This window comes from Poromitra crassiceps (genome assembly GCF_964638095.1).
Source record: "Poromitra crassiceps genome assembly, contig: HAP1_SCAFFOLD_550, whole genome shotgun sequence".
In the NCBI taxonomy this organism is placed as follows: Eukaryota; Metazoa; Chordata; class Actinopteri; order Beryciformes; family Melamphaidae; genus Poromitra; species Poromitra crassiceps.
The window spans coordinates 58,230-69,978 of NW_028151858.1; the positions used below are offsets into that span (position 1 = coordinate 58,230).

Consider the following 11,749-nt stretch of genomic DNA (forward strand, 5'->3'; position numbering starts at 1 on the left):
CCCCCACTAGGCTGGGAACCAGTTGTCTGACGTCACACAACAATGGCCGCAACATGGAGTATGTAGTCCAAAGTATTAAGTGCCTTAGAGTCTGTTACATTATGTGTCATTGCTGCTCCTCATTTTCATTTAAATATGTAAGGATGGTGCTCTACTCGTTGTTAAGCTGTCTTGCTATTTGCCAAACAAAAAAAAGTTTGTCGCAGTCCGCCATGTTTCTTGGTTGCGTTTTGCCTTTGTGCTCTGGAATGCTTTGAAGGTGGGGGGTGGGACTTTTCCACTGGGAAACACCCACGTCCCAGGTGTCTGGAAGGCAGTCCTGTGAATGTATTTTATTAAGGTACACGCTTCCTGTAAACCTAAATTCTGATGGCGCCGTTTTTGTATCATATGGTACTTTTATTTTGAAACGATGAGCGGACGTAGTGATGTTGTATCTACGCTACTTGACGTGAGGTGTGCGCACCGGCCGGAAGTGAATTGACATGAAAAAGCTAAGAGCAAAACATGTCGCTCTTCAACCTACGGTTCTTTATCTAATCAAAAGCACCTATAGCTGGAATTGGGAACAAGGTATTGTTTGTTGTAATGGTTTAATGAAGCAGTGATGTGTGGTTTTGTTAAATGTAACTGTGAAGTGAAGGCTATTGTTATTGTGACGGTCATGCTAACGTTAGCTTCTATAGACATTGGAGTGGATGGCTGTGGCTTCATGCTGATGCTAGCTTTGTAGCTTGTATGGTTAATAGTATACAGTTACGGTTTTGTTTGTTGTAAGAGCTCATTTTATATTATCTATCCTGTAGTTCTTATGGTGTTTCATGGGGAAAGGAGAAGGAAGGAGAGGACATTTGTGTTCAAAATAAGGAAAAGGCCGAACATAAATAAAAGGCTTCTTGAACATCAGTACGCTTCACCATTGTCTGGCTAGGGTTCGCTACAGTAAGAACTTCGCTACACCCCCTGTTTCACCACTGAGTTGGTTTATTTCATGGTGATGCTGCGCTGCCGCTGTGTGGAAGTACTAGCAGCTGATGTAATGACACACTATGACAATAACTGATATTTTCTGTTTTTTTTTTTTCCTCATCTCAGCCTGAGGGGAGTGGAGCAGAGGACACCAGACCACAGCAGAGGAGAGGAGAGCAGAGTTGAGGAGACCAGACCAAAGGATGAGGAGGGGAGGTGGTGAGAACTTCTTGTAAGTGAAAGAGGCTAATGCTGACATTTATCAATTCATGAATTTGCTAAGTGGACTCCCGCCAGAACCCTATCAAGGACCTCTGGTGGTCCCTGGACCTCACTTTGAGACCCACTAATCTTGTTCTTCTGTATTCATCTCAAATGACTCACAACATGGGTATTTAAGGATTGGAAAAACCAAAATAAATTTGCGGGCGGGGGGAGGTGAGCTGCCTCCCCCGTGCCCCCCCCCCCCCCCTCCCTGTTGGCTTACCGGGCTAAAGGCCTAAACATGGTCGTCCGTCCGCCTCGAATTGGAGCCGTCTCGCCGTCTGGCGGCGCCAGCGAGCCCTACATGCTCGGACACCACTACACCCTCCCTCCTCCCACCCCCCTCCTCCTGTGGAAGCTCCGTGTGAAAATGGCGGAGATTGTGTGCCAGGCAGTCTGAATGAAATTTAATGTAACGTTCCCAATTCTATGTATTAAATTCTAAAAAACGACCCTCAACATTTGGGAAGGCTAAGCCACACCACTAGTTCGTTATAATCTAACATCATGCTTTGAAAGGCGACTTTACGACGAAGAGCCAAGGCAACGGCCAATCACAACTCTCCTGCAGCTGTCGTCACGCACGTATCGTCGCCGTGAAGTCACATTTTCGAGCAGCCCCCGTCAGCCGACGGCGGCCCCTCCCCGTAGGACGGCGCTCCACCCGCCGTCACACGGGGAGGGCGGGGCGAGGCTCTGACGGACGACCATGTTTAGGCCTTAAGCCCCCAAAGTCTTGAGGACCTAGAAACGCCCCTGATATAGATGGTTTTCAACAGCTGCAACCCCACAACACTTAACTTTTTCTCCGCTTCTTCTTCTGTGTTTTATGGCGGTTACAGAGTAAGCTGACTATCAATACATTATTGCACGCATAGGCCTATCTTTACATTTAAACGTATAGCAAAAATAAAACATAGAAGTAGGCTATGTCAGTGTTTCCCCCTGAATAGCTGAGAAAGTGGACACTGTAAATAGTTAGCACTGTGAAGCTGATACAATTCAGGTGATGGTAATGCAACATTTGAGGATGCCAACCGCCTAGGGTTGCCAACTTCTTGAAATGGAAATAAGGAATGGGGGCGGTCCGGAGGGGGGGTTGCTAACTAATGGCTTTGGCTTCAACCATTTAGGCTACCCATTAATACAAGCAAACACACAGACCTGGTTTTCATCAGTTTTTGCATTTTTTTTGCGCTATGGATAGCGCAGTAAACACTAGTGCAAATGACATTTTGAGATAGCCTAATTTATCTTCACATTATGTAGTCTACTCATTCAAGACATTTCTTTCAACAGTGCAAACAGCAATTTTACATAGCTATTCTTTTGAATAGACATACCTGCAAGAGTTTACATCATTAGTGCAAAACATTTTAGATTTCAGATGAAATCTTCTGAATCAAAGGACAATTAGGCTATTGAAAAGTATGGATTATTATACTGAGGATATCTCTGATTACTGTAACAAGTCTTACATCTGCAATAGCCTACTGTTGTAAGCAGGGTTTGTACAGCTTTTAAGAGTACCGTAATTCAAGCACTTTCAAGGTACCTAAACCAGGCTCTCGAAGCCTTTATTATCACATCTAAATATTGACAATGTGAAAAAACAATGACATTGTGATGCCTGGTGAGTGAGGAACTTGTTTTGAGTGCTCCCTGTGTCCTGCGCACTGTCCACAGCCTCTCGCTAGGCTGCTGTAACATGACACCGGTCCGGTGTCACCGGCTACATAGGGGGAGAGGCAGCGGTGCCATTGCCAGCGGACAAGACTCCTCTGTGGAGTTTACTCACTCAAATCGCTTTGTACGGGTTGCACGGTATACCGAAATTTCGATACTTTTGATTTAAACGGTTCGGTATTGGAAGTTCCCAAAGTTCGGTACCATCACTTTAACTGGTCGTTGCTGTGAATATCGTTGCAGGATTCCTCGTCTAATTAACGTTACACGCGACGCAACAAATAAACACACATTTCCCAGTGTCTCTGCCATCACATTGGACATCAACACTAGCGGGACACTTCTTCCCCTCCAGCAAATATACACAAATGTTGTTATGCCGCGCGTAACGAACATGAATCTTACCGAGAGGGAGAGAGCTAAGCTAAAGTAGCTAACAGCTAAGCTAAGTATAACTAGCGTTAGTGTGTTAGCCGATCTGAAAAGCATGTAAACAGCGGTGAGATTAGTGAGAGAGTCGGTAAAAGGAGGAGAGACCCGCGAGGGCTTGTGCAGAACTAGTGCACGTTGTGTACAGCGGGTAATGAGCCGCTGTTATGAAGATTAAAGCGAGATTCACGGAGTTGAGAGCAGACAAACACTCGCAGCTGCATCCTCTCCAGTCCTGCACATGACGCGTTCAGGAGCCGTCGGTAAACCACGCGCATGTGGCCTTCGAGTGACATCTGTAATGTGTCGCAACAAAAGAAATAACCTGGGTTACCCACTATGTTATCGTGTGTTACTGGACAGACACACTAATAACTTTTCAGTCTGAGCCATCTTACATAGCCTACAGTGTGCTGTGTCCGTGCTGCAGTTCATATTTTTCTATTGTGTTTCTATTTTCAATGAGACAGGCAAAGGACCTGTCTCAAACATTGACTGATATCACAGGATGTTGTGAAGAGTGCAATATACATGGCTATATAATTTGTAAAGAGAAATATTGTATTAAGAGATGCATAGAGATAGCCTACATCAGGGGTTTCCAAACTTTTTGTGCCCAAGGCACACCAATGGCACAACAAAATCTCAAGGCACACCTATATAGCCTAAGTCTATCGGTGCAAAATAGCCTCTTTTACTCTTATCACTCTAAATGTTTTTTATTTACTATTACTAATGTCAAATAAAATTTGACAAAATATATTACTCTAGGAATTAATTTGAAACTTTGCAAAATTACTACATCAAAGCAGCAACACACCCACTTTTTGTATAGTTTAAACTTTTATGCTATATTTGCAATTGCAATAATGCAAAATCCCAAGGCACACCTGGACTTATCCCAAGGCACACCAGTGTGCCTAGGCACACCATTTGGGAACCACTGGCCTTACATTATGGCGTTGTTCTAACACAGAGAGACATTCAGTTAATATGCCGTTATTCTTCTAACACGAAAACATTCAGTTAGTTAGTTATTCTTCTAATACAGAAACATTCAGTTCATATGGTGGTCTTCTAACACCAGAGAGGCACATTTCAAAAGGTGTCCTTCAATCCCACAGTGACTGTTAAGGGTGTTACTAAACCTTGAATTTGTGAATGTGATCAACCTTGTGGACATTCGGTTTCTTATCCATTAGGTATCGAGTATCGTATCTGTATCGAGTATCGTATCAGTATCGAGTATCGTGATACTAAACTTGGTATCAGTATCGAAGTCAAAATTTTGGTATTGTGACAACCCTACACAGTGTCTCTCGAATACGGGACAAATCGTGTGCCGTATCAGTTCAATATGAAACACGTCTTTTTGTTTACAAATACTGGACGATTCCATATTTTAAGGGATGGTTGGCAACCCTAGCACACCCTCTCTCTCTCTCTCTCTCGATCTCCGTTATTAGACGCGATCCAAAATTCTCTTGTGTCCATCGAACTCAAGAAAACCCTTTGTTCTCTCTCTCTCTCTCTTACAAACACACACACACTAAACTAAACATCGAAACATTACATTACGTCATTTGGCAGATGCTTTTATCCAAAGCGACTTACAGTAACACATTTTTGTCAACAATTCAAGTTCAAGTTCAAGTTTATTCATATGTCCCAGAAGGGCACTTTGGGCAATCACACAAAGATAAAAACATGAAATCAAAGTGCAGACACAAATAGACCATAAAAACAAAAATGGAGACACAAATATACCACGAGGTAGTACAAAGTAGCAGTTCAAAGTGCCAGTGTAGTTTAAAGTGCATTAGAGGCCATGGCCGATAAGTGCAAGCAAGGCAGTCCAAGAAGGACACTTAGCCACACAGCGCTACATATTACAGAAAGAAAAATGCTACAATATTACTATTGTATAAGAGAACGTAAAATAAGTAAAAACATCAAAACCCGCCTATATAATCAATGCCCATATAAAATGTATTCAACAACCAACAAAGGCAGCATAGATGTTACATTATATTCTCTTAAAGGGATAGTTCGGTTTGTTTGAAGTGGGGTCCTATCAGCTAGTCAGATACACTAACTTAATTAGGTACAGTGTTCTTGAAGCGGGGCGCAGCGTCGAACGAGATCCGGCACCCAGAGCAGCAGCATCACCAGCTTTTTCTCTCTAAGTCCTGGGGGTCAACAACTCAAACGTAATTTAGCCACCTAAAACAACGCCCACCTAAACGAATCGATATCCGTGTACATGCACGCTCTATTTTGACAATTTTCAGTGCTTTACTTTTCCGCAAAACAGCAGTTTCATTCTGCACTGCTTTTTCTCCCAACCGTACAACTACCGTATTCCTCCGCTAAAAGCCTGCACACAGCCGCAGCACTGGATTACTCCGCAGTTATTTGGGGGTAGGCTATTTTATTTCTCCCGGTTTGAAGACACAACAAATAGAATACACGGACGAAAATATGAGTGATTTTGATAGCGAGGATGATATGCCATTCACCTTGGTGACAAGAGGATACAATTATGAACCAGAGAGAATACAGAAGAGGAACTTTTGCAGAGAGTGAAGTGAACAGGCAGAGAGATGCGCCTCCTGTCTAAATGCCTGGGTGCCCTGGCTGCAGACCTTTTTCACCATTCCCAGGATAAATTGTGGAAAACGTCCCAGACCAGAGAGGCCAGGTGACTTGTTGTCTCTAAAGTAAGTCAGTGTTTTATCTCTCTTCTAAGCCTTCCTGTTTTGTAAACCGCGGCTCTGTGCTCTGTGCTGGCTTTTAGCGGAGGAATACAGTAGTTGTACGGTTGGGAGAAAAAGCAGTGCCGAATGAAACTGCTGTTTCGCGGAAAAGTAAAGCGCTGAAAATTGTCAAAATAGAGCGTGCATGTACACGGATGTCGATTTGTTTAGGTGGGCGTTGTTTTAGGTGTTTTAGGTGGCTAAATTACGTTTTAGTTGTTGACCCCCCGTACTTACAGAGAAAAGGCTGGTTTGGCTGCTGCGCTGAGTGCGCGGTCTCGTTCCACAATGCGCACTCACTCCTGAACACTGTACCTAATTAAGTTAGTGTATCTCACTAGCTGATAGGACCCCACTTCAAACAAACCGAACTATCCCTTTAAGTAGCATTTAAAGCTCGAATTGAAGCAGGAACAAAGGAATTTCCCTATATCTATTTTTCTTAGCCAAGGGAGCACGAAGACGAAGGCCAGATGGAAGCAGCTCATATTCAGAGCTCAGCGGATGGGCATTGTCTGAGCAGATAGCCCTTGCTTTTTTCAGCACCTGCAGGTTGAAAATGTGGTCTAGGCTCCTAAAATGGATTCCGACTATTTTTTAAGCCGTTTTCACAATTCTCCATAGGGAGTTCTTATTCCTGGTGTCGAGGTTGCCGTACCAGCAGGCAATAGAGAAGGTGATACCAGATTTCAATAAAAGCGCTGTAGAACAGTTTCATCAAGGTCTTGTCTACCTGGAATTTAGCAAGTTTCCGGAGACAAAAAAGGCGCTGCTGATCCTTTTTGCACAGCGACTCTGTGTTCAGATCGAACTTCAACCTGCTATCAATTATAGTACCCAGATATTTGTATTCAGTGACCAGGTCAACTGTCTGACCATTAACAATACTACCCTGGGGAACGGGGGGAGCATCTGAAATCAATGCAAATCTCTTTCGTTTTTGAAACATTGCGTTGCAGAAAGGCATCTTCACACCAGGATACAAAGTCATCAATGACTTGGCCATGGCCAACTTCATCATCGTCGAGCAGGCTGACGATAATAGAATCGTCAGCATACTTGATAATAAATCTGTCGGCATAGCGACTACGACAATCATTGGTATACAAATAGAGAAATCAACTATGAAACACAATCTATGACAACTTCTGAAGGAAGCAGCATTTTGGTAAACAAACCGCGTCACTGGGTGGCAACGGCAATGGAACCCTATGGAGCCTGAGTTTGAGCGTCTGACTCTAGCCGGCTGACCCTGTTTACAATTTAAAAACTGTGACGGTTCACACAACGACATGCATATATTATACATCAAACTCTTGAGCAGCTAATTCTGCTCTCACTCAGAATGTCAAAATTTAAGCGATGTGGTGTATACCTTTTGAGATATTAACGTTTGTTTGGCACAACTCACATAGTTAACTGCTGCAGGGTTACAGATTTTTGGGTGGCAGTGACGTCACGCTGATTCGTCCTATAGTGGTATTTTTTATTTTTTTGAGAGAGAGAGAAACATGTTAGTTCAAGAAGGGCCCAGATGGAGCCTGAAAACTAAAAGGTGTGTTTTTAGTCTTTGACGAAAGATCGGCAGTGATTCGGCCATCCTGACCGAAGGTGGGAGCTTGTTCCAACATTGAGGTGCCAGGGACGAGAAGAGTCGCAAAAGGGATGAGTGACTTTTGAGCCCCCGTAGTGAAGGAGGGGTGAGGCGTCCTGCACTGGTGGAGGAGCGGAGGGAACGGTGAGAGGTTTGGAGCCTGACCATAGATTGTAGGTACAGAGGGGCTGTCTGGTGTACTGTCCTGTAGGCCAGAACCAGTGTCTTGAATTTGATGCGTGCCAAGATGGGAAGCCAGTGAAGGTCCCGGAAGAGGGGAGTGACATGAGAGAATTTTGGTTGGTTGAATACCAGATGGGCTGCAGCGTTCTGAATGAGCTGAAGCGGTCGGATGTCAGAGGCAGGTAGGTCGGCCAGGAGCACATTGCCGTAGTCCAGGCAGGAGATGATTAGTGACTGGACCAGGAGTTGTGTCGCTTCCCTGGTGAGATAGGATGGATTTTGTGGATGTTGTACAAGGCCCTACAGGAGCGTGCTGTCGCAGCAATGTAGGCCGAGCAAGACAGCTGGTTGTCAAAGATCACCCCAAGGTTCTTAGCTGTTTGGGAGGGAAGCACAGTGGTATTGTCAATGGATATGGAGAGGTCTGTGAGAGGGCAGTATTTCCCTTTTTGAACAATTTCCCAAAGAGTTTGAGACTCCAATTTGTAATTAAATTGTATATGACTGATTTAATTCAACGCCTGTTGTATCTACAGAGCTGCTTGGTGGGAGGACAGACATCTGGTGTCGGTGGATAGGTGGGGAGGAGCATTGTCCAAATGAATTCTTCAGAACAGGTGAGAAAAATATCACTGTTGTACCACTGATGTTGCAGCACGCACGCACGCACGCAAACACACACACACACACACACACACACACACACACACACACACACACACACACACACACACACACACACACACACACACACACACACACACACACACACAGAGTGCCCCTGCCCCTAATTCTTTCTTTGTGTCTTTATAGAAACAGAGACCCAAACGCATTCACACTGGAGAGAAGCCCTACCACTGTGACCAATGTGGAAGCAGTTTCAGTCGGTTAGGTAACCTAAAAAGACACAAACGCATTCACACTGAAGATAAGCTCTACCACTGTGACCAATGTGGAAGCCGTTTCAGTCGGTTAGGTAACCTAAAAACACACAAACGCATTCACACTGGAGAGAAGCCGTACCACTGTGACCAATGTGGAAGCAGTTTCAGTGAGTTAGGTAACCTAAAAACACACAAACGCATTCACACTGGAGAGAAGCCCTACCACTGTGACCAATGTGGAAGCAGTTTCAGTGAGTTAGGTACCCTAAAAAGACACAAACACATTCACACTGGAGATAAGCCCTACCACTGTGACCAATGTGGAAGCAGTTTCAGTGAGTTAGGTAGCCTAAAAAGACACAAACGCATTCACACTGGAGATAAGCCCTACCACTGTGACCAATGTGGAAGCAGGTTCAGTGATTTAGGTACCCTAAAAAGACACAAACACATTCACACTGGAGATAAGCCCTACCACTGTGACCAATGTGGAAGCAGTTTCAGTGAGTTAGGTAGCCTAAAAAGACACAAACACATTCACACTGGAGAGAAGCCCTACCACTGTGACCAATGTGGGAGCAGTTTCAGTCAGATAGGTGACCTAACAAGACACAAACGCATTCACACTGGAACGGGCTACTGGTGTGACTGCTGTAAGAAAATGTTCACTTGGTCATCTAGTCTGAAGAGACACCGCTGCATCTAACCTGAAGAGCGCCCTCCACTGTCTGCAGGTGGAACACACTTCTCTCTGTCCAACCAAACATGTAATCAATGAATTCAAGTTCAGTGACAGTCTGATTATGCATAATTATGTTTGTTTCTGACATTGCTTTGCTAGAATGTAAACAACAATGTAAGAATGTCATCACAAAGTAAATGGAGAGCTTGTGAAACTGTGTGATTTGTGATTACTACAGCAGAATAACATGCAGATAATATCACCATTATCTTTTCTGACCCACCATACAGAGCGTCATATTTTGCATTGACATATATGGAAGATATATTGTCCCTAAGGTTTACTAACATGAGATCTGTGGGGTTGGCAACTATGGATGTGGTTTACTTTCTCTACTTTTTCTGATGTGGCTTAAGACTGTTTCATGATGGAGATATGTTACGATGATATGAGTTATAATATATGTGTGAATAATGATACCCTGTGGCTGTAGATGAGAAATGTTTTTGTTGATATGGCAAGGGGGGAGGGTAGGGTGTCTTGTCTTGGTCCTGTCCTTTTTTTGTTCTTGTTTTGTCTCTCTTTAGTATTTGTATGTATCATTTCATTTGTAAATGTTTATGTTAAAAAAAACTCTAAAAATGTTGTCACAAAAAAAGGTTACTAACATGAATTAAACAAGAACAGTGACATCAACAAAGGCGAGTTCATATTAAAGGCACAATGAATTTAAACCCAATCTCTTCAGTGTATTACTTCTAGCCTGGCATTAACTAAAGTAACTTAAGTCACAACAAGCATTGCCTATAGCCTACATGAATGATCTGTGGCAGCATATTTGAATAATGTCTTCATCCAACATTTAATTGAAAATCAAGTTTCACTATTAAACTTTATTGCTTATTGTATTAATTAAATCAATGTATCAATAAAATAAACAAGGTTTTTCTGTTTCCCAACCTCCAGTTAAGAAAAGATCAAGTCAGTGCATCTGTACATCACCTTTATTCTATCCTATATGCAATGCCACCTCACTACTACAGGAAACCATGTCATATAGTTCTTCAGCTGGATATCTTCATTGTGTTTCTCTTTCTACATACAGCTTGTATGCATGTAGCGTTGGCAAGTCTCAATTAGAAAGAAGAGAGTTTTTAGTGAATAGAGACAGAACAATTAGTGCTCTCCTGTGGTTGACCGGCTCTGTTTTAGCCTCCAGCTGATTGGTTGATTACAGACATAGACATGACAGAGAGCTTGGCTGTCATTCAGACACCTCACCCACCCAATCCCACCGGGGGTGAAAGACCGGAGGTGATGGTTGCCAGGTGACTCCCGCTAACCCCCCTGTCAGGAGAAAAGGCTGCAGCAATCACTCTCCTTCCTCCTCACCTCCTGGGTGACAACAACCGTCTGTGGAGGGTGTGCGTGTGCATACATGCACGTGTGTGTGTTTTCACTAGTAATCATTTACATACCAACCTGCACACTCGCCCTGTTAATTCCCAACTAAACACTAGTCAAAGGATAACAAAGAGAGGTCATTAGAAAGAAAGAAAGAAAGAAAAAGGAAATCTTTGTCTAGGAATTGTTAATATTCTGAATTGTCCACAAGGATAAATGGCTGTATTTTATTTGATGATAGTCAAATAAACAGACTGAATATCAAGTTTTAATATGTATTTACCATTATGTTTTAAACAGACATTCAAGCACAGGAGGAGGAACAACCGACATAATTCATTCAAGGCTAACGTTTACTATACATTTTTAACGCTGCATGTAAGATTCATGTTTTCATTAGCTCAGCACACATTTCAGACACTCACACATTTCAGGTACTGTAGCTTAAGCCTCCACATAACAGTCAAGTTCAGCCGTATCCAGCAGACACACATCTGATCTCTGTGTGGGCATCTTCACCGCATAGTGGATCAGGCCAGAGGGCGACCCCCCACTGTTATCAGTTATATATACTCCTTAATATAAACTACCTCTAGCGGTTGGAGGTAGTTTATAGGCTGGAGTCAAGCCTATGTACTGTACAGTACATGTTAATCTGCCTCAGAATAGCCTAGTTCATATTAATGTGACACTACTGACACTTATTAACATCAGATCACGCTCCAAGAAGACTTGACAATGATTTTATTGCTTCTACAAATTCTAACCCCCTGTGTGGACCATGCTGGAATTGCAAAAAGATGAGAAAGATATTGGTGTTTAGAGTGAATATTGACATCACAACTGTTAATTTAAAATGATTTATTTATCTCAATCTGGCTTCAAATGTCCCACATTT

At 43.1% G+C, this 11,749-nt stretch overlaps 1 long non-coding RNA gene across 1 annotated transcript; it reads left to right on the forward strand.

Annotated features, from left to right (window-relative positions):
• Positions 1 to 464: 464 nt before the first annotated feature.
• On the forward strand, positions 465 to 9,011 carry LOC310771348. The gene is made up of 4 exons (XR_014552416.1): positions 465 to 573; positions 1,096 to 1,201; positions 8,418 to 8,498; positions 8,695 to 9,011. It is a non-coding gene; the product is annotated as an uncharacterized lncRNA (long non-coding RNA).
• The last annotated feature ends 2,738 nt before the right edge of the window (positions 9,012 to 11,749 follow it).